This window comes from Numida meleagris, chromosome Z, assembly GCF_002078875.1.
Source record: "Numida meleagris isolate 19003 breed g44 Domestic line chromosome Z, NumMel1.0, whole genome shotgun sequence".
In the NCBI taxonomy this organism is placed as follows: Eukaryota; Metazoa; Chordata; class Aves; order Galliformes; family Numididae; genus Numida; species Numida meleagris.
Window position 1 is genome coordinate 32021045 of NC_034438.1, and position 22589 is coordinate 32043633.

Here is a 22589-nt window from a genome sequence, read left to right on the forward strand (position 1 = left end):
CAGAATCAGTGCTTGGAAGGAAACGTCCAAAGGAACAATATCCACAGGAATTAAACAAGAAGATGAAGGAGGGAAGAAATTAGGAAATGGCAAACAGAATCAGAAAAAAAAGTGTATTCATCTTCAAAGACCTCAGAGGCTCAGGCTGGAGACAAGGAGAAGCCTTTTCCCCAGGAGAATGGTCCAGCTATGGAGGTAGGGTCCAAGCGAGTCAGGTTGGCTCTGGCCTGGTGGGAGGTGGTTGCGTTGACTGGATGAAGCCCTGAGAGCAGCTCAGCCTGAGCCCTGGCTACACCTCCCCTAGCAGCCTGCAGCCCCTACCAGCTTCCATGGGTCTGCAGACCTGCCATTTATTATGGCAAAATACAGGTGGCAGCACCTGCATTCCTCTGTTTCAGGTTGTTTCCTTCCCCATCCTTTCACACATAATTTCTTGACAAGACTTAAGATGGCAAGGAAGAAATCACCTTGACTCATTTAAGCAAACACATGGTAATTAAACCAGGCAGAAAACATGCAAGTATATTCAATTATCAGCCCCCCAAAGATCTCATTTTGTAAAAAAAAACTTTCACAAGTTGTGTGTTGAGGGTCAGAAATTTGCATTTTACAGAGTGCAAAAATTGCTGAGCAGTTGACTGTAGCAAGCAATAGATATAGAAGTTTTTCTCCAAACAGAGCATAAAACATGCAGGGAAGCTACACTTGGTTGTATACGTTTACAAAAACAACTTCAAGGATCAGTGTAGGCACGATACTATTTAGTCACTAATGTATGATTTCAAAAACCTAGGGTTATCCTCTCTTATATACACCTATATACATATACATATATATATACATGTATGTTTTCACATATGTGTACAATCATACATATCATATATAAAGTGTATGATATACGATATCTATGTAACATCTCTGCATAGCATTACAGTATGATAATAACGTAAATCTGTAAGTATATACCTAACTCTGTAAAGACAGCTCTTAGGTGGCCCAGTTCAAACACTCATTATAGTCCACAGCTCAGATCTGAAGAGTAGTTGCTGAGTGGATGAAAATGTGTTTTTACAGATTTGACTTATTTTTAATATTTAGCTGCCTATGGCTTCACAGGACAAACTGTTGTGTTGAGGGACAGAGGAACACTCCTCTGCCATGTGTCCCTTCAGAACAAATCCCATTGCTGGAGACTGGGAATGAATTTTGTATAAAAATAAACACTCCTGCACTGAATCACAGAAGTTGAATCGTCCAGTAGAGACTTAAGCCGGTAATATAGTTGCACTGCATTTTTAACTGAAAATGTTTGTGAGGTATGTATACAGGAATCTAATGCTTTATCTGTTTCACAGATAAAGTCGCTGAAAAACACATGTGAAGAGACTTGCTTTGCAGGTGTAGTAATTTAATTACTTATAGAACACTGATTTATTGCAGATTTCTTTCACTTTAGGGTTATGTTCTTGTGGATGAGATATAAACTGCTGACATTTTTCTCCTCATTTCACTGCATGTGATGTTACATGCAAAAAGAGGGTATGGCTGGGGCTAGTTTATGTCACCACTTCTAACAGGAGGGAAAAAGGAGAGTATGAGTAAATTTGCCACATATCAAATTAGAAAATCACCAGGCAGCTGGATTACCCCTTGTCTGGAGAAAAGTATCTTAAATCCATTCTGTCATCTTTCCATTTGCAGCTGACTGAAACATATTTTGTTACAGTTCAAGATCTGCAGGTGCTATAAAGCCTCACAAGAGAGGTAACTTCCCTTTGGATTTACTTAGCATTTCACTGTAAATCAAATAAGTAAATTAAAACCTGTGCTAAGTCTCTACACTGATTAAGTGTGCATTATGTTGTATGGAGACGTACCTAGTGCTCACTGGTCATCTCTAGAAGAGATTGAGAAAGATCATAGAATGGTCTGGGTTGAAAAGGACCGTAATGATCATCTAGTTCCAACCCCTCTGCTGTGAGCAGGGTCACCAACCACTAGACCAGGCTGCCCAGAGCCACGTCAAGCCTGGCCCTGAATGCCTCCAGAGATGGGGCATCCACAACCTCCTTGGGCAACCTGTTTCCATGCGTCACCAGCCTCTGAGTGAAAAACTTCCTCCTAATATCTAACCTACGTTTCCCCTGTCTCAGTTTAAAACCATTCCTCCTTGTCCTATCACTATCCACTCATGTAACTAGTTGTATTCCCTCCTGTTTATACGCTCCCTTCAAGGTCACAATGAGGTCTCCCCAGAGCCTTCTGTTCTCCAGGCTAAACAAGCCCAGTTCCCTCAACCTTTCTTCATAGGAGAGGTGCTCCAGCCCTCTGATTATCTTAGTGGCCCTCCTCTGGACCTGTTCCAAGAGCTCTGTGTCTTGCACAAGAGCTGAGTAGAGGGGGACCACTATCTCCCTCTCCCTGCTGGCCACTCCTCTTTAAATGCAGCCCAGAACATAGTTGGCCTTCCAGGCTGCCAGCGCTCACTGCTGGCTCATGTCCAGCTTCTTGTCCACCAGGACCCCCAAGTCCTTCTCCACAGGGCTGCTCTCAAGGAGTTCTTCCCCCACTTTGTATAAATACCTGGGATTGCCTCGGCCCAAGTGCAGCACCTTGCATTTGGCCTTGTTGAACCTCATTAGGTTCACATGGACCCACTTCTCCAGCCTGTCCATGTTCCTCTGGAGATCACTAGTTGCCTAGCTTCTTGATATTATTTTGCATATAGCTACACACAGATAACTTTTCTATCATTTCCTTCTTTCTTTCTCTGAGATCGTGTTGTTAGACTGTTCGCATGGTTGTTAGCCCTCTTGTATGCTCATAAGTGTTTTTGTTTTGTTCTGCATGTTTGTACTTTCATATTTACATACAGCTGCAGCCACCATAGGGTGTTACCTGCTCTTATAAGGAAGTGCAGCCCCACAGTCTGCAGGGATACAGATTCTAGAGAGTGCTGTGTTGCTAAATGAAGCCTAAATGTTGCTAAATGCCTGTTGCACCCACTGGTAAACATGTCTACCCTTGCCTCCTGTAGGAGAATTTGGCTGAGCTCTGTCTGAGGGAATGGCAATCTGTTACATCTGGAAACCCAGCGATGTCTGAGCCTTGGAAGTATCTTTATCTAGCAGTTTACCACATCACCTGTAAAATGGGGATTGTTAGCTTAATCTCCTGAAATACTGAGAAGCCAGGGAGCCAGGAAAACAGAACTGCCTGAAGAGTGACTTCAGAAAGGTCCAAAACACTTGGTAGGAGTCTGAGAAAGCAAACTGATTTCTAGGCAAAGATGAGTGTTCACAGAGGTAGTGGGAAAAAAAAAATTGAAAGCTTTACTTGTTTCCACTTTAATACAGTTGTGTTAGAATGCCTGCAGCTTCAGATTTCCTGTGTGTGAGCAGCTATCAAGTAACTCCTGTGAAAGAGTCAAAGGCTCTTTTGCTAATGTAAAAAATGTCCTGATACAGCTAAGATACCACTATCATAAAGAGTGAAAGCATTACAGTTTTCAGTGATGCCAACGTCTTCTGTCAGTGGTATAATTCAAAGAGTCACATCAAGAAGACCTCATGAGTCATTCATCTACAAGGGCTGCTCTGAAAGTAATGCCTCCTATTTTATGTTAGCCCATGATGTCGGAGGTGGATGTTGGTAGTATGGCAGCTGAACTTGAACCTTCTCACCAATATTCCATTGCTGAGTGACAGATGGCAGCAGAGAGGCACTCTGACACATTGGCATGTGACGTGGATGTGCATATGAAATAAAAGTGTGTCCTTGAATTCCTGCATGAAGAAAAAATGGCACCCACTGACACTCAGCAATGCTTGCTGAACAGTTGTGGAGATGAAACAGTGTATGTGAGCACAGTGAGGCAGTGGGTGGTGCATTTCAGCAGTGGCGACAGCAACAGTGGGTCACCTCCACTGGTGCAGGTTGTTATGAGGGTGGCATGAAGGCTCTCGCTCATTGCTTACAAAAATGCATAGCTAGTGGCAGTGCCTATTTTGAAAAACAGTGTTTTGTAGCTGAGAATCTGTTATATCAAATAGTGTTATGCTCTTGTTGTAGTTTCTGTGGAAATAAATAGGTGGCATTACTTTCAGAATAACCTATGTAGTATTCATAAATATTAATTTCATTTGCCATTTTATCTACTAGTGTTTTGATGTTGCTGTTTTGTTTAGTTTTTTTGGTGAAACACTGACAGGCTTTTTTGCAATAGTGGAATCTCTTTAAGTTCCTAAATCAAGATCAGCCCCCATGGGTAAGACTTTGAGAAGCAGAAGACCAAGATAAACAACACCAAAACAGTCTTTCCCTTTTGCTTCTTGTAAAAGCTTGTCTTGATTTATCAAAGCTGATTTTGTTTCAGTGTCCTAGGAAAAAACGTAGGCTTTTAATAAGAAAGTCATGCTGAGTTTTCACTCTAACAGTTCTCACAGCATTTTATTGTTACTATTCCTCTGACCTTTCAAGTAAGACAGAAAGGCATAGCTACTCACAAAAACACAGATTATTCACAAATGAGGTCTGAAATGCAATTTCCAGAAGCAGCCCAGATTTTTCAGGCATCCTGTCATTTTACAAAAGATATTATATACACAGGGCTGCTAAAATGAACAAAGTCAGTGACTTGAGGAAAAGTTGTGTGAGATACAAGAACAAATCCTTTCACTTTTGGGTAATAGCATGAAATTTTTAACATCTCGGCAGAGCTGACTAAACCACAAGTAAAAGGCTTTTGGATTTAAAATGGAAACATTTTTGCTTTCCTCAGATAACTTCTTTCCTACAGCTCAACCACAAGAGAGCTTTTGCATCTATATTACAAATGCTTGACAATTGCGGTTGGAAATAGCGAGTGTTCTGTAACTACTACAGGAAGGCTGGATACAACCAGTGCTGCAAACCATTACTCTGAGAAACAGAATAATGGGAAACCAAAGCAAATAGCAGAGGAATATAGCAAGAGGACATCTCCAGGCAGAATCTATGGTGTTATTTATTTTCTTTTGTTTTAAAGCAGGAAAATTATGTTCTTTCCATGTTTGGTTAAGTTGACAGGAGCTTAGTTTAGTAATTTGTTCTCTCTGTCAGCCAGAGAACAGATATTTGTTCTTACAGAGGGAAAGATGAGACTTTCACTTCTGATTCCCTCTCAGCAGAAAAATAATTTAGCAATTCAGCGACCACATCTGGGATACAAAGGCTATGACCGGGGAAAAAAAAGAAATGAAGAGTGTTTGTAACTTTAATTTATGAGTTTTCACAGCAAAATATGCAAGAGTCTTATTTTTCCCATTCTACTTCCCAGTCGAATTTATTTCACTTATTCTGAACAAATGTTTCCCCTAGCTTTCTGGCCATTTTTTTTCTGGCTGCTCTAAATGCAGAGTCCTGAGAATTCTCTAACATCTTCATGCTATCTTAGACCAATCCCAAGTAGCCTGCCAGAAAAACTTCAGGTGGGCAGAAAAGGTTTCCTGGTGGGCTATATGGGACTGACCCACTGTTGAGCAGATGCAATGTACCTGCCAGCTTGTAATTCCATTGTGATTCTTGTAAAAAGGCACTGAATGCTTCTTATGAATTTCAGATTTCTATGTTCAGGCATGAAGCTTTGTACTCACTATGAATAGCTTCTGCTTCCAGTTGCTAGGTGTACATCTTTGCAGGATCTGAGCTGCATAAAATAGTGTATTTTCTTCTGGTTTTGGTATGGATAAAGCAAAGCTGCACTGAGAAAAGAGGACAGCCATTTGGCATTCTGCATTCCTGAGAGAAGCCTGGCTTCAGTATGATGACTGAATTTTCAGAGGACTGACCACAGGAAGAGATATAAGGCAAGAAACTTGTCCACAGCAGGCCAGGAAACACGTTAATGATCCAGAAAAGAGATAATGGGGGGATTCAGAGTCTGGGAGGAAGACATGAAGTATGGAGGCAAGAAGAGAAACCCATGTAGCAGGAGGATGACTGACAAGATGCAGGGAAACATCCCTACCAGCATGATATGAGTGGGAGGGCTGAAAGAAACAATCAGACTTAAACTTTGATAGGACACCAGTGGAGGATGAGGTCAAGGTCTGCTTGACAACATGGAAGAAGACATTAAATGGGAAGGATGATGCATAATGAAGTCCAAACAATGGAGAGGTGGTTTTGTAGGTGTATTAAACACAGCTTAGTAAGCACACTTTCAGAAAACCACTCATACTGTACTGTTGGGTTGGGTTTTTTTTTGGAGTAATTTATCATATTAGCACTGCAAGTTTATCACAGGCCCCGTTGCTAGAGTCTCATAGACAATTACTGAACAAAGTTGTTGGTGGTGAGCGGAGTTAAATCCAGGTGGTGACCAGTCATGAGTGGTGTTTCCCAGGGGTTGGTACTGGGGCCTATCCAGTTCAGTATCTTTATTGATGACCTAGATGAGGGCATTGAGAGTACCCTCAGTAAGTTTGCAGATGACACCAAGTTGGTAGAAGTGTCAGTCTGCCTGGGGGTAGGATGGCCCTTCAGAGGGAACTGGACAAGCTAGATAGTTGTGCTGAGGCCAGTGGGGTGAAGTTCAACAAGACTTGGGTCCTGCACTTTGGCCACAACAACCCCAGGCAACACTACAGGCTTGGAGCACAGTGCCTGAAAGACTGTGTGGAGGAAACAGACCAGGGAGTGCTGGTTAATTCTTGGCTAAACATGAGCCAGCAGTGTGCCCAGGTGGTCAAGAAGGCCATTGGCATCCTGGTTTGTATCGGAAATAGTGTTTTCAGCAGGAGCAGGGAGGTGATCTCTGATTCCCCTGTACTCAGCACTGTTGAGGCTGGATCTCAAGTACTGTGTACACTTTTGGGCCCTTCACTACAAGAAAGACATCGAGACCATGGAGCATGTCCAGAGAAGGGCAACAAAGCTGGTGAGAGATCTGGAGCGTAAGTCTTATGAGGAGTGGCTGAGTGAGCTGGGATTGTTTAGTCTGGAGAAGAGGAGGCTCAGGTGAGACCTTCTTTCTCTCTACAGCTCCCTCAAGGGAGGTTGTGGTGTGGTAGGGGTTGGCCTATCTAGCAATAGGACGAGAGGGAATGGCCTTAAGTTGCACTGGGGAGATTCACGTTGGATGTTAGGAAAAATTTCTTCCTTGATAGAGCAGTCAGGTGCTGGAATGGGCTGCCCAGGGAGGCACTAAGGGACATGGTTTAGTGGGGAAATGTTGGTGGTAGGTGAATGGTTGGACTGGATGATCTTGGAGGTCTTTTTCAACTTTGGTGATTCAATGATTCTATGATTCTAAGATACTGCTTTTGTGTACATTGCCATGATTGACTCTAACTTCTAATTAACAAGATACAATTCCCAGCTTGTCTTTCACAGAAGAGAAATAGGAACAAAATATGAAGGATAGTCTGATGTATTACAGCAGTTAGTTGTAATATTAGATGGCATTTCTATCCTTTTCTGTCCATGGAAGTTGCTACCTATGTTAGCACTCTGTTCATTCAGTGTCCCCTTTAGGCCTTGCTAAGGAAATGGTTGAGAATAGAACTTTCTAGCTATGCCACATTCAAGTGTTTGCTACTGTCTTGTCAGCTTTGCCAACAGTAACTACCAATCTTGGAATATGTAATGTTATCTTAAGTTCTTACTCCCGTAAACTTGAAATTACTTATATTTAAAATTTAGCAGCACTGTAACTATCTGAATTAATGTCATTTGTAGGTTTTGTGTCATATCCTGGGACATTTGGTGGTGAAAACTTTTGGGAGACTGGAAGGAATTCCTCTTTCCCTTGCTCTTTTGGGACAGAAAAATTTACAAATATATTTGGAGCTTAGTGTTATTTTATTGGTTCTGGGCTTAAGTCATCCCAGCAGAGCTCACAGATTATTAATGTTAAAATGGGTTTTTGTTTCAATGCAGAGAAATTTTTCTAATCTGACACCCAGCCTGAAGGCAGATTTTTCTGTAGTTCCCAGTGCTGTACCCTGATGCGTAGAAATACAAGTACAGTGGTTTGTATCTAACAGAGATTAGCAATGAAGGCCATCCATTTTTAATGTTTGCCGATCAGAACTTGTAGCTATGTTGCATCTCTCATTGCTTACTGCTCGATGAAAACTTCATTATATTTCACCCACAGCTAACAAACGAGCTTACTGTTAAACCAAGTACATTGATCTCACCTTTTGACCAGGGCAGATTACTGACTATAATCTAATCAGCAAAGAAACAAACAAGAAGATGAGTGACAAACAAATGGCTGTTTCTCTGAAAACTCTGGGAAGTACTGTTTAACCATGCATCCATTCAGGTTAAATAGGGGGTTACTTGCAGAGAGATTACTAGGAAAATGGACTGAGAGAAATTTCCTGGATTGCTAAAGTCAGCCTTCTCCTGTGATGGAGGCTCTTTCCTACTCAAGACATAACTGTTAGTTATATGTCACCACAGGCATTCACCTTTTGTAAGAAGGCTTTTCTTTGACTTCACCCGGCAGAAATTACCTCCGCTGTCTCTAGGTCTGGCAATCTTCTAAATGTGTAGCAAAGATAATAGAATCATGGAATCATAGAATGGCTTGGGTTAGAAGGGACCCCAAGGATCATCAAGTTCCAACCCCCCTGACACAGGCAGGGCCAAGATATAAGTGCACTGTACATACTTTTTCTGACTACTGATGCTGTAGGTCACTGTCATGGTTTTATGATTTTCAGTTATTGGTACTCCACATCATAACATCATGTAGTGAATGTACCTATTTCTCAGAAGAGAAGGACTACTACAGTCCCCACGGCACTTTGCTCCTCTGTTACCATTTTCTAGCCGGAGGGAAAAGATAAAAGCTCACAGTATAAAAACTTGCAGATCACGAGACCTCGTCCCTTTTTTCCACCATCTCTCGTCTTGGCAGCACCTCGCTCTCCAGCCATCTTATCGTTGGTAGTAGAGTAAGGCCTACCTTGATTTTGGGACATTCTCTCTCTCTGTATTAGATTTATCAGCTTAAATTGTAATTATATTGTACTATAGTTTGTTGTTTTGCATTCCGATATCTTATTTAGTAAATTAGTTTGTTTCTCCTCAGGTTGTTGCCGCTGTTCTTTGCTCTCAGGGCCATCTCCCTACCCTTTTTCCCTTTCCCCTTTTCCCGGGACGTGGGCCCTTGGGTGGAGAATGCGGGCAAAATTAAGGCAAAATTAAGGGCAAAATTCTGCTTTTTTTAGCTTTTAGAACGAAGCTAAGTCTGCTTTTTAGCTCTTAGAATGAATCTTTCTCTGCAATCCAAGCTCGACTGCCTCCAATCCAAGCGGGACACTCTGCAATCCAAGCTCGACTGTATCCAATCAGTATCAGTAGCATGATGGGTGGAGGGAACCTTTCCCTTAAACATCCAGTTGAGCACTGGCAGTCGAGGTGCTAGGAGGAGCTGCGTTTCAGTTCCGATTACTTCGGAAGCAGCTCGAACCCCCTTATGATGTGGAGTACCAATAACCGAAAATCATAAAACCATGACAGTCACGATGGCTGCGAAGGTATGGTGAAGCTGAGACCTCCTCAGTGCTGAAATGCACAAAACAGCACTGTGCTCCTATTATCACTCTTTTCCATCCAGTGTGCAATGTATTTTGAAGACCACACAAAACCCACAGAGGTAAAGAGTTAAGAGGCCCTGAAGAAACTAAGAGCTCCATGGGGTGGGGGACTACCCAGTCGACATGGCATGGGAGAGCAGGGGCTTACAGCCATACCCATCCCACTACCTCCAGATGGAGAGCAGGGCAGCCTGGGGCATTGCTCCATCCGTGGGCATTGTGAACCACCATGGGGAAAGAGGTGGGATGAGGCTTGGTAGGACATCCATCGCAGGCAGGGTGCAGGTCCAGGCATGGTAAGAAGAACGAGAGTCAGACAGCCCCAGGTGTCTTCCTCCTCCAAAAACAGGTAATAATTCTCATTGTGAAAAGGGTCTATGCATGTTTCCTAAATTAAAGCATTACTGCTTCAGCAGTCAGTGTGACAGTGGCTCTGTGTTTTGTTGGAAGCACTGCAAATAACTCTTCATTAATACCAGAAAGCTAAGAAAAATGATGCTGAAAAGTCTGAGTGATACCTAAGCAAGTTTGAAGAGGAGCATGCCAATCTTCTTCAGAAGATATTTCTATATGAAACCACAAAGACAGAAAATAGGAATAGCTATGCATGATTTCATTGTTCGTAGGAAGAACTACTTCATAAAAACTAAAACAAAGCACTTTTACTTCAGAATCAAATGGTATTGTGACAAATGTCACTTCTATATGTCTTGCACTTCATACTCCTTACTGGAGCTTGGCATCTGGGGGAAATAAATAAATGGATTACGGTTGTCTTTCTAGATGAAAACAAGCATTTCTTTCTCTCCACTTACATATTAGTTGTGTTCAAATTGAGCAAATAGGAACTGATGGTAAGCTGCTTGTTTAGAGTGGAATTTGCAGGCTCGCTATGGGTCTCAGTGCTGATCACAAGTTGGTTGGCGGCTCTAATGTGAAGGAATGAATGCTGAATCAGCGGGAGCTTGGGGAAATCAGTTGAGAAGTTTTGTCAAAGTGCTGTGTTCGATCTCTTGCTACTGTTACCTCCTGTATATCTCCTATAGGCAGAAAAAGCTACACATGACATTAGTTGCAATAGCATGCTTTCTTCCACAGTGATTATTTTCCAAAAACAGCTATGCTTTCTACATTACTTATTGAAACGAACATCTGAAACAAGGAACAGTTTTTGTTCATCTGCAAATGCTTTAACTTCTCCCTGTGCTATTTTCCAAGCAAAAAGACACAGAAGAGTCATTTCTAGTATTTGAGAAAACAAAGTGCTATTCATGTACATGTATGCATAAAATAGCAATATCCCTGTACTGTTGTGCAGTGAGGAAAAAAAAAAAAAAGATAATTATATCCTGTCCAGCATGCTGATAAAAAACATTACTCCAAAAAACGAGATAAAATCAGAAGGGCCCCAGAATAGATACCTGAATGGAGGACACATGATATAACTGAGTCAATACAGTCTTTGTTGCTTTCAGCGTTCTTTTTGCTACCTATATGAATAGAAACTTTTTCTCTAAAGGGTAGTAGAGATGGCTATAGTGGCTGAATTCTCTGAAATCTCTTTGTTTGCATTTGATAAAGGAATTGAGTTATAATTTCAGTGCTTGAGGAAAGGGCAGAAGTTACAAAACTGGAATTTCTCTATGAATACCACGTTTCTTCTTTAAAAAGGGGATAATAAGGCTTCCTTTTTTCACATACATTTAGGTAATAATAGAGCCCTTATTAATTAACTGGATAATACAAGAATCTACACAGTGCATATGTTAAGGAGAAATAGAAAGTAACATGATTTAAGAAGTAATGTCCTTCTTCTACACTCCAAGTATGAAGGATGTATAAGTTCACAATGCAAACCAACAGTCTATTTTATCAAATGTTTCCACAGAGGATTATCAGAGGGAGCAATGACTCAGACAGAAGAGCTCTAGATGAATAAAGATGATGCAAACGTAATACAGATGCACTCTGGCAGCAAGTACGAATTCTGCTGCTGAAATGCCCAAGTACCTCACTGTTGATGCTGTGTAAATGGAGCAGCAAGTGGGGTGTCACATCCCAGCCTAATTCTGCAGTCAGTCGCAGGGGAGCACTCAGAACTTACATATACTCGTTGTGGTACTGAGACCAAAGCACTGTGTCTGTACTGCAGTATCAGTCCTTGATGGGAAGAATCATGAAATCATTTATAGAATCATAGATTCATTTAGCTTGGAAAATACCCTTAAGGATATCAAAGAATTGTCTGCCATTCCAGCTGAAGACACAAAGGCTATATACACAGAAAAGATATCAACTGCTCTTCATGAAGTGGTAAGGAAAAGCACAGTGTTATTGACAGTATACCTGTCCTCTTCTGTTCGTGTGGTCTGGTGGAAGCCTTTGAGAAGTGCGGAAAGGTTCAAAAGAAACTTCAGTTTTATACATAGTGGCAAGCTTACAGGTAAACAAGAAGAAAAGTGATCTTTGTTTATACTAGGTACACACAGCACCGTCAGCACCCTGGTTTTCACATTTTCAGAGTTTTACTTCTTGAGCTTTTTATAGTCTCTGTATCTAGTCACAGAATCTACCTACCCATCCATGAAACCAATTAATCCAAATATCATACGTGGGGGAAAAAAAAAAAAAAAGTAATACTAAAACATATTAGAGCAAAGGAGGTTTGCAGCAAACCTGAACGTGGCAGTTTGGGCTTCTGCGTCCTATGCTGCTTCCCCAGAACCATTCGACCATTGTTGATCAGGTCACAGTTCCTTGAAACTCTGCTTCTCTAACATATGCATCAGTGCAGTATGTTTCATATACTGTTCCATCAGATTTACTTGTGAATTATATCACTAAAATTAATCATTTCAACAACTTTGATTTAGAATGTGGTTTAGGTTCAATTAGCTGTAACCTAAAATCTTCAGTTTTTACCAGCTATTAAGACCTTCAAGATTAATGTATTTTCCAAATTTTTGCATAATTTTTGCTTTATTTTTCTAAGTTAGATCTTTTTTTTCCCCTTAATTTTTTAGGCTTTGGAGAAAGCTCAAAAGATGAGAGAGAATTGTTACTGTAAACCTCAGCAACAGAAGAGCTAGCAAAAAGAATTGGTCATAAACCACTTATTAGCTACAAAGCAAAATTTAGAAAATAAGAATCAGAAAAACAGATCAGACAAATAAAGGGATGAACTTAGTATCCATTTGTAAGGTGAAGCTCATTTTCCTCTTTAAGCACAGATTCACAGAACTATAATGGATGGAGGGCTGCTCCGAAAGAAATGTCTTTTATTTTATTACCTTGGTCCATGGTGTCAGAGGCAGATGTTGATGGCATGGTAGTAGAGGTTGAACCTTTCTACAAATATTCCATTACATGTTATTGCCACATGACAGATGGCAGCAGAGGGGCACTCTGACAAAATGGTGCCTGACATGGAAGTGCATCTGAAGCAAAAGTGTGGAACTGAATTCCTCTATGTAGAAGAAAATGGCACCTGCTGGCATTCACCAACATTTGCTGAATGTTTATGAACACAATACACTAAACATCGGTTGAAGCGTTTCAGCAGTGGTGACAGCACAGTAGATCACCTGCACAGGCACAGATTTTTATGAGCACAGTGTGCAGACTCATCACCAGCAAAAATGCATACCAAATGGTGGTGCCTATTTAAAAAAATAATGTTTTTTAGCTGAGAATATGCTCTATCAAATAAATGGCGCTATTATGTTCTTTGTACCTGCTGCAATTTCCATAGAAAATAATAGGAGGCATTACTTTCAAAACGACCTACATACCTAAAACTGTGCACTAATAGTATAAGAAGAATTTTATGAACTGAAGGTTTGCTACTGATTCTCAACTCTTCTGCCCTTTTTGTTACTATACGCAGAATGCTCAGTAAAATATTTGTCAAATAATATTATTTTAACAGTGGGTCCTGTGGGTTACTCACATAGCATCTCAAAAACTTCTTTGCATACCTCTCGTGTGTCCCACTTGAGTGCCACTTTAGTTCTTTATAATGAGCATAAGTCAACTGCCTTCTTTACAGTGTGTCATATTTATATTTCTTTTGTATATCCTCTCATTCCTCTGCCCTCTAAACTAAGTAATCCTAGTCTCTTTAATCTCTTCTTGTAACTGACATAGTCTCCTGTGGCTGTGCTTTGGGGACAGAGAGCAGCCCGTGCTCCTTGTGCTCCTCTGACCAGAGCAGCTCTTCCCTCTGCCTCTGCAGACTTAGAGACTTAGAGTGTTAGGAGAGGGGGAAAAAAAGGAAATCCTCCTTAGCACCAGTCTCAAGATGATTATGAACAGCTCTGGCTGGGAGTGATAAGAATAACCAGAGATAGTATCAACATGACTGATAGTGATTTTAGGTGCACAGAATACCAGAGAACCTGTTTTCACTTAAAAATATTTTTCAAAAGCACATAATAAGTTGCCATCTTGAAAGTATTTCTTAGAAAACTACCACCTGCCTGGAATAGTGTGTGACTGTGTGTGTTCAGCCATCCGTTCCCACAAGGATCCTATATAAGCAGTCAAAAGAAGAGCTTCTAATCTTATTCCAAGTACAAATAAGCAAGTAGGCTTCATTACCAAGCAGGGATAAAGCTGGGTTATTGCAGCTAGTAACTTAGTGGACTGGGAATGTTATTTTTCCTGAACACAGTTTCGATTAAAAATTAATAAAACTCAACCAATGCGTTTTATCTTGTGTTTTTAAAACAATTTAAAAACCAGCAAATGAAACATTTCGCATTAACTTTGCTCACTGCTGAAATATAATGTCAGCTCACGCAGTAACAGTACATGTGACCCACACTTTCTTCTCTTTTTTTCAAATAAATTCTTGAAGACAGTTTCAGCTTTGGGTGAGGCAGAGACAACTGCGCCAGAAGTGGTAGGATTTCACCTGAGTACGACTAAGGGCAGAAAAGTTCTGGCCAATAATATCAGGATATAGAGGAAATAGAATGAAAATCACATTTGAATCATTTTTTCAGTAATTAAACAACCTTTATGGTGTACCACTATCAACTATATCACTATCAGGTAGTAACACAGCTAACACTCACGTAGAGGGTGTATGGTACAATAGGTAGATTTTGACTTTTCCATATGAGGTAACATAGATTACCATTATAATGCCTTTGAAAAGCATCCAGATAGCATCTCTTTCCAAAGAACATCTGAAGGTATTTAACTAACTTATGGTCACCATTCTACTTTACAGGAAGTAGCCAGTTTTTCCTATAATACTTCTGGGATATAAGAACTCTTGTGAACACAGACAATACCACCAACAAATCTAGTTACTGAATCTATTTGTATACTAACCATCATATATTACAATGTTTCTTCAGACTGTCACTTTCAGTTCAAATTCCTTTATTACATCAGAAGGCCACAAGACTGGATTGGAAAATGTTTGTTGTTTGATGAAGTCAAAGCTCAAAATACACTGGGCTGGTCAGTACACCTAATGCTACACAAATTGTTACTGGATGATTTTGGAAGCCTTTTCCAGCCTTGGTGATTCTATTGTTCTACTGTAATGGTGAAACTGCAAAATTAAGTACCATTTAAAAAAAATCAAGGATTACAAAATAATATCTTTTCATTTATATTTTAACTATTAAGGGTAATTTCACAGTATAGAGGAGAACCTCTTATTTTTCATTACTACACAAGTTGGAAGTACTTTTGAAGTATATGCTGCTACTTACCTGGTGCTCGTTCAAGTTTCAGATTAATTAGCAAGGTGAGTTCCTGAAGTACTCCTGAAAATTTGTGTTGCCTACAGTATGGCTTTCACTCCCTGTTTTGTGAGAGCAAAATGGCTTGCAGGCAGTTCAAAGTGTTCTATTAAGCTCTCAAATTTCTTAAAAAACTCAATTCCTGACACCTGTCATGTAATGCACTAAAACAGTTTTAAAGTACTCTTTCTCATATATATCTCAGCTCCACACAACATGGGACATTGTAAGAATATGCCATGCAGTTAGGCAGAGAAATAACCTCAGCTGGACACAGGTCATGACTAAAAGAAGTAATCCAGATTTATAGATCTCTAGAAATATTGCTATTCATGGATATTTAATAAAGGCAATTTAGACAAAGATTACCTTGTTCCATTACCCAAACATTCCTACGGACAAAATCATTTATGTTCTATAAAAATGTTCCTGAATTCAATGCCTGTATAAATTACTCAGCAGACAACTCAGTATGTTGATTTCTTAAGAAAATATTAATAGCTAGGGAAAAAAGTTTATCTAAAGCAATTCAGAGATTTCTGAAGAAATTTTCCTAGTTATCATGAAATATCCTCCTAGGTAGCCAAGAAAAATGATATGAAATTAAAACAGTGGTAGCTTAGCAGAGCAAAAGGACAAAGCCTTAACAAATCAAACTGCTGTGAGACAGCTCCCATTTAGGTAGTCTACTTTACTTGTCTTCTAAAGAGAGAAATCTCTCCCTAACGTCCACTAGCCACGTAGCTGTTAGTTTTAAAGAGAGCTCAGCTGTAGATCGCTACACCACAGGAAGCTCCTTCCATCAGATAACCCCCTCTGTGTGCAACACTGGGGAGTCATTGTGCGTGCCTGGCCCATCTCCAAGAAAACACATCAAGTATAGCTCTAAAAGCTGTGGTAAGTGTTGTTATTAGACCATCACCATGAGCTTCACCTGGCACCTTGATTTATAATCATGGATTATTTTCAATTACATTTTAACAATAAAATGAGAAAACCTCTGTGCTCCTGAAAATTTCTGCTATCCCTTCCTCAAAATGTTATTTCATCTCAGTTTTTTCAAATGAAAATTATTATTTTTTTCAAGTGTTTTTTTTTACCTTATATTTGGAGAGAGCCAAATCCCTTATCATTCAAAAGAGGACCAAACACTCCAGTGTTCAAAGCGCAGTGCAATAAGTCCAAATTCAAAGCACTCTTTCAGGGCACATTAACTCCAGTTTCATTCTAGCTTTGTGTAAATCAACAAACTATTGTTTTGTTGAAAATAACAAAATAATTACTGCATCCAAACAGAGGATACAGCTACCAGGTGGCAGTTTGTAACTTCCCACAATTCTTTAAGAATGCGTGATCATACCTCTTACCACTTCATATCTACAATATTTAGACAAAAGGACAGGAAGAATTCAACTTATTGAAAATGTGCTATGCATGCACAAACATCTTCAAATCTGGCTGTGAAAATCTCAGACAGTTTGGAAGATGAGAGTTCTATTTAACTTAATACTGTAAATACTTTTTATCTAGCCATGAATTTAATGACAAAAGACTTTACATGTTTTTTATCCGAGGAGGAGTTTAAGCCAGTTGGGAATTCTTGCTGAAGGATATATATATACGTATATATATATATGTATGTATGTATGTATATATATGGGTTTTTTTGTTTGTTTGTTTTGTAAAAAAGGCCAAATCAAATTTTCAGTAGAAAATTAACAGCTTATGCCAAACTTCAAGCAGAAAGAGGCAGAATATAATTGTTCACGAAAAGTAGGAAAATAAAGTCATAGCAACATCATAGAGAAAACCCAGTTTCTAGCCTTTGTTCACATTTACTAACTTTCCAGTTAAAGGTATATCTCCCAGATTTCATTTTTTGCTCTAGTTGGTAGGTAATGTAGAATGAGTGTCTGAACCTCTTTAAAACTCTGGCACATTTGCAGAAGAAAGAAAATACTGAATCCTCTGGTTGTCTATTTTAGGTATGCAAAATAGTAGAGCAGGGAATTTAATCTTTGTCATATGTTTTCCTGGCTATGACCCTAACATACAAGTTGCTGTCTCCCCATCTGTGAACTTTCTTCTCTGTGAGCTGCTCTTTCCCCTCCTCTTTCCCAACCCTAATGAGCCACCCCCCCCTCAAAAAAAAAACCAAAAAACACTGGATTTTTTTTTCTCTACTGTGAAATACAAAATACTTGAATCCTGGGAAATTAGGGCAGAAAAAACAATACCACGTAAAATGCTTATGAAGTCTGTACACAAATAATATGTTTTGTAGAATGGACATTTTTCACTCCTTAGTTATTTTCTAATGTTGATCTGTCTGCTCAACACGTCCAAAAACAGAGATATTGTTCTAATATGACCACCACAGTGGAGTGTTCAGGCTTTTGAGGTTTTTCTTTTTTGAACAAATAATCTTTCTTTTCAGGGTAAGGACTTACTCTTTCCTGTGCAGTTTTGTTCACAGAAAAACATTCACCTTAAAGTTTGCTTAAAACAGATTTTCTATCTTGTTTTATGGGGCTTCTTCTGGAACTCAGAGCTCCTGTATCTTCCCTTCTTCAGCTGATTTTTGCATTTTTTTTCTAAGCTGTGGATTATAATCAGTGTTTTGTGTGCTGTCTTAGGAGCTAAGAAAAGATATTTTGTGGCTTTTCTCCTGCCTGGCAGAAGGATTCAGCACAAAGTAGGACTGCTACTGAATTTAGATTCAGCCATAGTGCCCAGATTTTATGGCTAGAGGGCAAGTTCCTGTGCCTCAGATCTGGAGCACATCTGTACTGCACACTGCAACACCAGGCAGGGACATACTCTAGGTGGTTAGTCTAAAAACATTTGTACAATTATCTTGCCATGATAATTTTACCTGTTTCTTGTTCAGCTTGATTCTGGATAAAACGTTATCCATTGTATTGCCAGGAATACTATGGATATTCATGTGATTATTTTTTAGGACAATATACTATAGGTGTCAAAAACAACGCTTAAAAATGTGGATTTCAGTCCTGTTGTCTCGGATGATTTTCAGTCAGAGAGCTTAGGAGATGCACTCAAACACTGCAACCCTTAAGTGACAATCTCCTGTCCTTTCTGTTGAAATTTTCTTATTTGCTATTGTCACTGAGACACTTTGGAAACCAGCATTTTTAATTCGTTTGCGGGAACAGGGAGATCATAAAATAAAAGACTTACTGCCATATAACTCTATTAAACATACACATTCTTCTCTGCTCTTTGTCATTTTTTCTTTTCAGAGATATTTACATGTGAAATTTCACAAGATGTTTTCATCCGGTTTCTCAAACATGGTAGGTATTGAGATCATAATGCAAGGAAAGTTTCATTTAAAGGTAAAGGCTAGCAATACCAAGATACATTTCCTGAGAAAATAATAATTAAAAAAAGAAAACCAGCCATGAAATGTCTGTGTGATATGTATTACTTAAAAGTACATCCACAGGGAACTGAGTAGACCAATGGTGTCAGATTTCTCATGAGACATTGTTTGGGGGGCAAAATTAAACAACAGCAGTGCACTCTCTTTAAGCCGGAGAAGCAGCAACCTTTAGAAAAGGATGTTTTCACAACACAGCCTCAACATGTTCTCAGCAGTGCACGCAAGAGCTTACTAAACTCATTCCACCGACTTTCATAAAATAATGGCATCATCCCAAAGACTGTTTGGCTTTGGTGCAGTCATGTGGCTTGACACCTGAGAAGCCTAAAGGATCTCTCAAGCCATCAGACTGCTCTTCTTGACCTCAGATTTTCATCTCAAAGAACACCTCTATGTGAAAGCACAAGAAGTCTTCAGCTCCTGGTATGAAAACACTGGAAAGCCTCACAGAATTTTTTGAGAAGACCAAAATGGTTTCCATCCTACCTTCACACTGCAGCTTCTATAGACTGTGTTTCATCCTCCCCTCTTCACACACAGTGTTCACAAACACATTTTCCCTTAGGAGAGACATGTGTGGCATTGTACTGATATTGTTTTTCAAATGCCTGATGACATACGAGGGCTCAAATAAAACAGAAGTTCAATAGTCTAGACAGAGACAAGATAGATTAAAGTTTTAGATTGTCTTCAATTGAATAAACAGCATAATTACTGGTCTTATAAGAAGGGGCAGTGTATGTGATGGACACATAAACAAAGACATTGCCCGAGTATACAATATCCCTACACTCTTCCAAATTACACCTGCTGCTGCACACAGTAAAACCAGATTTACTTTAATTTCTGTGAATAACAGGGCATTATTTTGGAAATGCACTGTCTAGCCAGGAAATCTTTGGTTCTGCTGAAGAAATACACAGTAATGCTTGCTATAGTACCACATTGTAGTTATGAATAGCAATAACTGACATACAAGAGATTCTTGAAAATGTCTTTAGGCTAAGGTATATCTGGCAAATGCTTTCCTAGCCTGATATTTAAAACATCCATAAAATCTGTTCTCAAAGCTCTGCTCAAAGAGATGCAGGGAAGTGAGGTGTTGCATATCTGGATCAGCTTTAAAAGAGAGAGCGTCTAGGACTATATTATTTACATAGTCTAAGGTATAGCTATTCAGTTTTTTGTGTTTTTTTTTTAAGAAATTACTCATATAATCTAGTAATACTGTAATTATTCAGAAGCCAGCTGTACCAAATGCTAAAACATGGAAGGTCAATCACATTTTATCCTACAGCGCATCTCTTCAAAGGTAGATCTTCTCTACCTTACTAGTTTAATTTTGTTAGCAATATCACAGACTTACTCAGAGAGCATCTAGTCTTCTTTTAGCATGAAATAAACCTAATTTGGGAAAAAATCCTTGTAGTGTCTCTGCTGTGTAGTGTATTAGTCACCCTATCCTTTACACATTAAGCTCTTTGGCATTATAGGAGAAATCATCTGCTACATACTGACATCAAGCAATAGCAGATTCATAAACTCTGCCCTTAATCTCTCTTTCAGTTTTCTTCCAATTAGAAACAATCTTTCCCTGATACTCTAATTAATACTTACACATTAAAATATTAGGCATTATAGCAGAAATCATCTGTTATATTCTTGCATAAAGCAAAAACAGGTTTGTAAGCCCTTGCCCTTAATCTTTCTTTCAATTTTCTTCCATTTAAAAACAATCTTTCCCCAATACTCTAATTAATGCAAATGATATTCATGATTAGTTAGTATTATGCTAATCTGAGCCCCAAATTTACCTAAATCTGCATGGTGTTGTCTGAGTACCAGATTGCTTTGGGTTTCTAAGTAAAATTACATTAGCCTGCCAGCTGTACAAAACAACATGATAGAGTAGAAATCCAAGCAAATCATCAAGATTGCATTAGTTTTGTTTCTTAATGAACAACTGTTTGCATTAGGGATTACAGACAAATTATGGTTTTCCTCTCTGTACCCAGGCAGCCAGGCATCTGTTGAGAAATTTCATTTTTTTTCCTGACTACCCCTAAATAGATTGAGAGGAGCTAAGGCGGGGAGAGGAGTCTAATATTTTACGTAATTGAATTTTTTCCATTACAAAGCTATCACCACTCTGGGGCCCACACTTAACCTTAAATTTCTCTCTTCCACTACTGTCAGGAATGCAGGAGAAAGCTGAGTGTTTTTTCTTTTTTTTAGGGAGGTATCCATCACCCTGCTTCTCCTCTCTCTTTACAGAAACAGGTTACGTACCTTACAGCAGTACCTGCTTGCCGTTACACTTCAAGACAATTTCCAAAACTGTGCTCCTGCAATTCCCACAGCTCTGGTACAAACAGTATGCCAGCAGAAAGCACCATGTGCGGAACACAGGGATGCTTTGTAGCCTGTGCTAGCAGCACACGCAGGAAACCGAGCTATGCAAAGTTGGGCAATAATGAGCATGGTACCACCAAGACTGCTAATATTTGAAGAGTAACAACGAAGCACAGTTTTGCTTATGTATGTAATTCAGCAGCCTGTTCACATTTGCCCGTTTCGTGTCAAACTGCTATAACATGCTCGTTATTATGTTCTGCTTGATTAAATTATGCTCCTAGCATACAGGTTTACTCATTCTTCCATGCACTAATCTCGTCCCCAGAACTCGCACTGTGACAGCTCATTATTGTTGGCAAAAATGTAGGACACTGATAGGAAAAGAAAGGCTCTGATACATTCATCAGTGTTTATCTAGACCTTCTGATTATAAAATACAAGTAACGAGTTAATTGTGGATCAATCTGCAAAGTGCAGGACAGCGAAGGGTGGGTAGATCAGTCTCCACATCTTGAATGACAACACAAAGGAGAAGAATAATTATGAGCAATTTCTTTACTTGTGTCAAACCCAGTGCTGATAGTGAAAACCCTCTTTGCCAACCTAAAGCATCAGATGCATACAAGCTTGCACTGAAAGGTACTGCCACTGTTGTGGAATTTAGTAAGAACCTCTACCAGATATCCCCCTAGAACATGACTTCCTTTTCACTTCCTTCAAATGAACTGTTTAAATAGTCATATTTACCAGTTATATGTGAAGTAAAAACAAACCAAAACCCAACAGATATATTTTCCATTTTTTCCAAAATATACATATACCAGACCTACTTCTGTAAACATCCAAGTCTTTTAATGCAAACTACTACTAGAAATAAACCAACATTCCAAATCCAATTTTAAATGCTCGCAAAATTGAACACACAAAAAATATGTGCATATGAACTATACAGCAAATGCACTAAGTCTTTCATTTTCTAAAACTCATTACAAAACTTTAAGAAAAGTTCTGAGTGACTTCTTAAATATTTTGGAAAAGTTATTTTTAGGACATCTTTGCCTGAAATAGGTGAGCTGCACCTCACTCGTCAATGGTTTTTAATAAATACAGCAGTTTAAACTGGAGCAAGATGGAATCATGTTTCCTACTTGGAAAGCTGCCTGAGAGTTAATACAAAGTACTGGTTTCCTTCCAAGCTGGTCACATATACCTCTGTGCAGTTTTGTGGTTGTTTTTTTTTTTTTTTTGCTGTTGATAATATATGCAGGTAATGAAAATAGTCACCAAAATCAGTCAAGCAAGGGTCAATCATCAAATTAGATACAAGAAAACTTCAAATTATCACTTAAGAGAGAAATACTTACATATACAATATTGAAAATACCAGGTATTATACCACATAAATAACAATTTAAGAGTAAATATAATGTCTCAGAGTTGGAAAAAAAAAATAGAAGACAAAAACACTACAGTTTC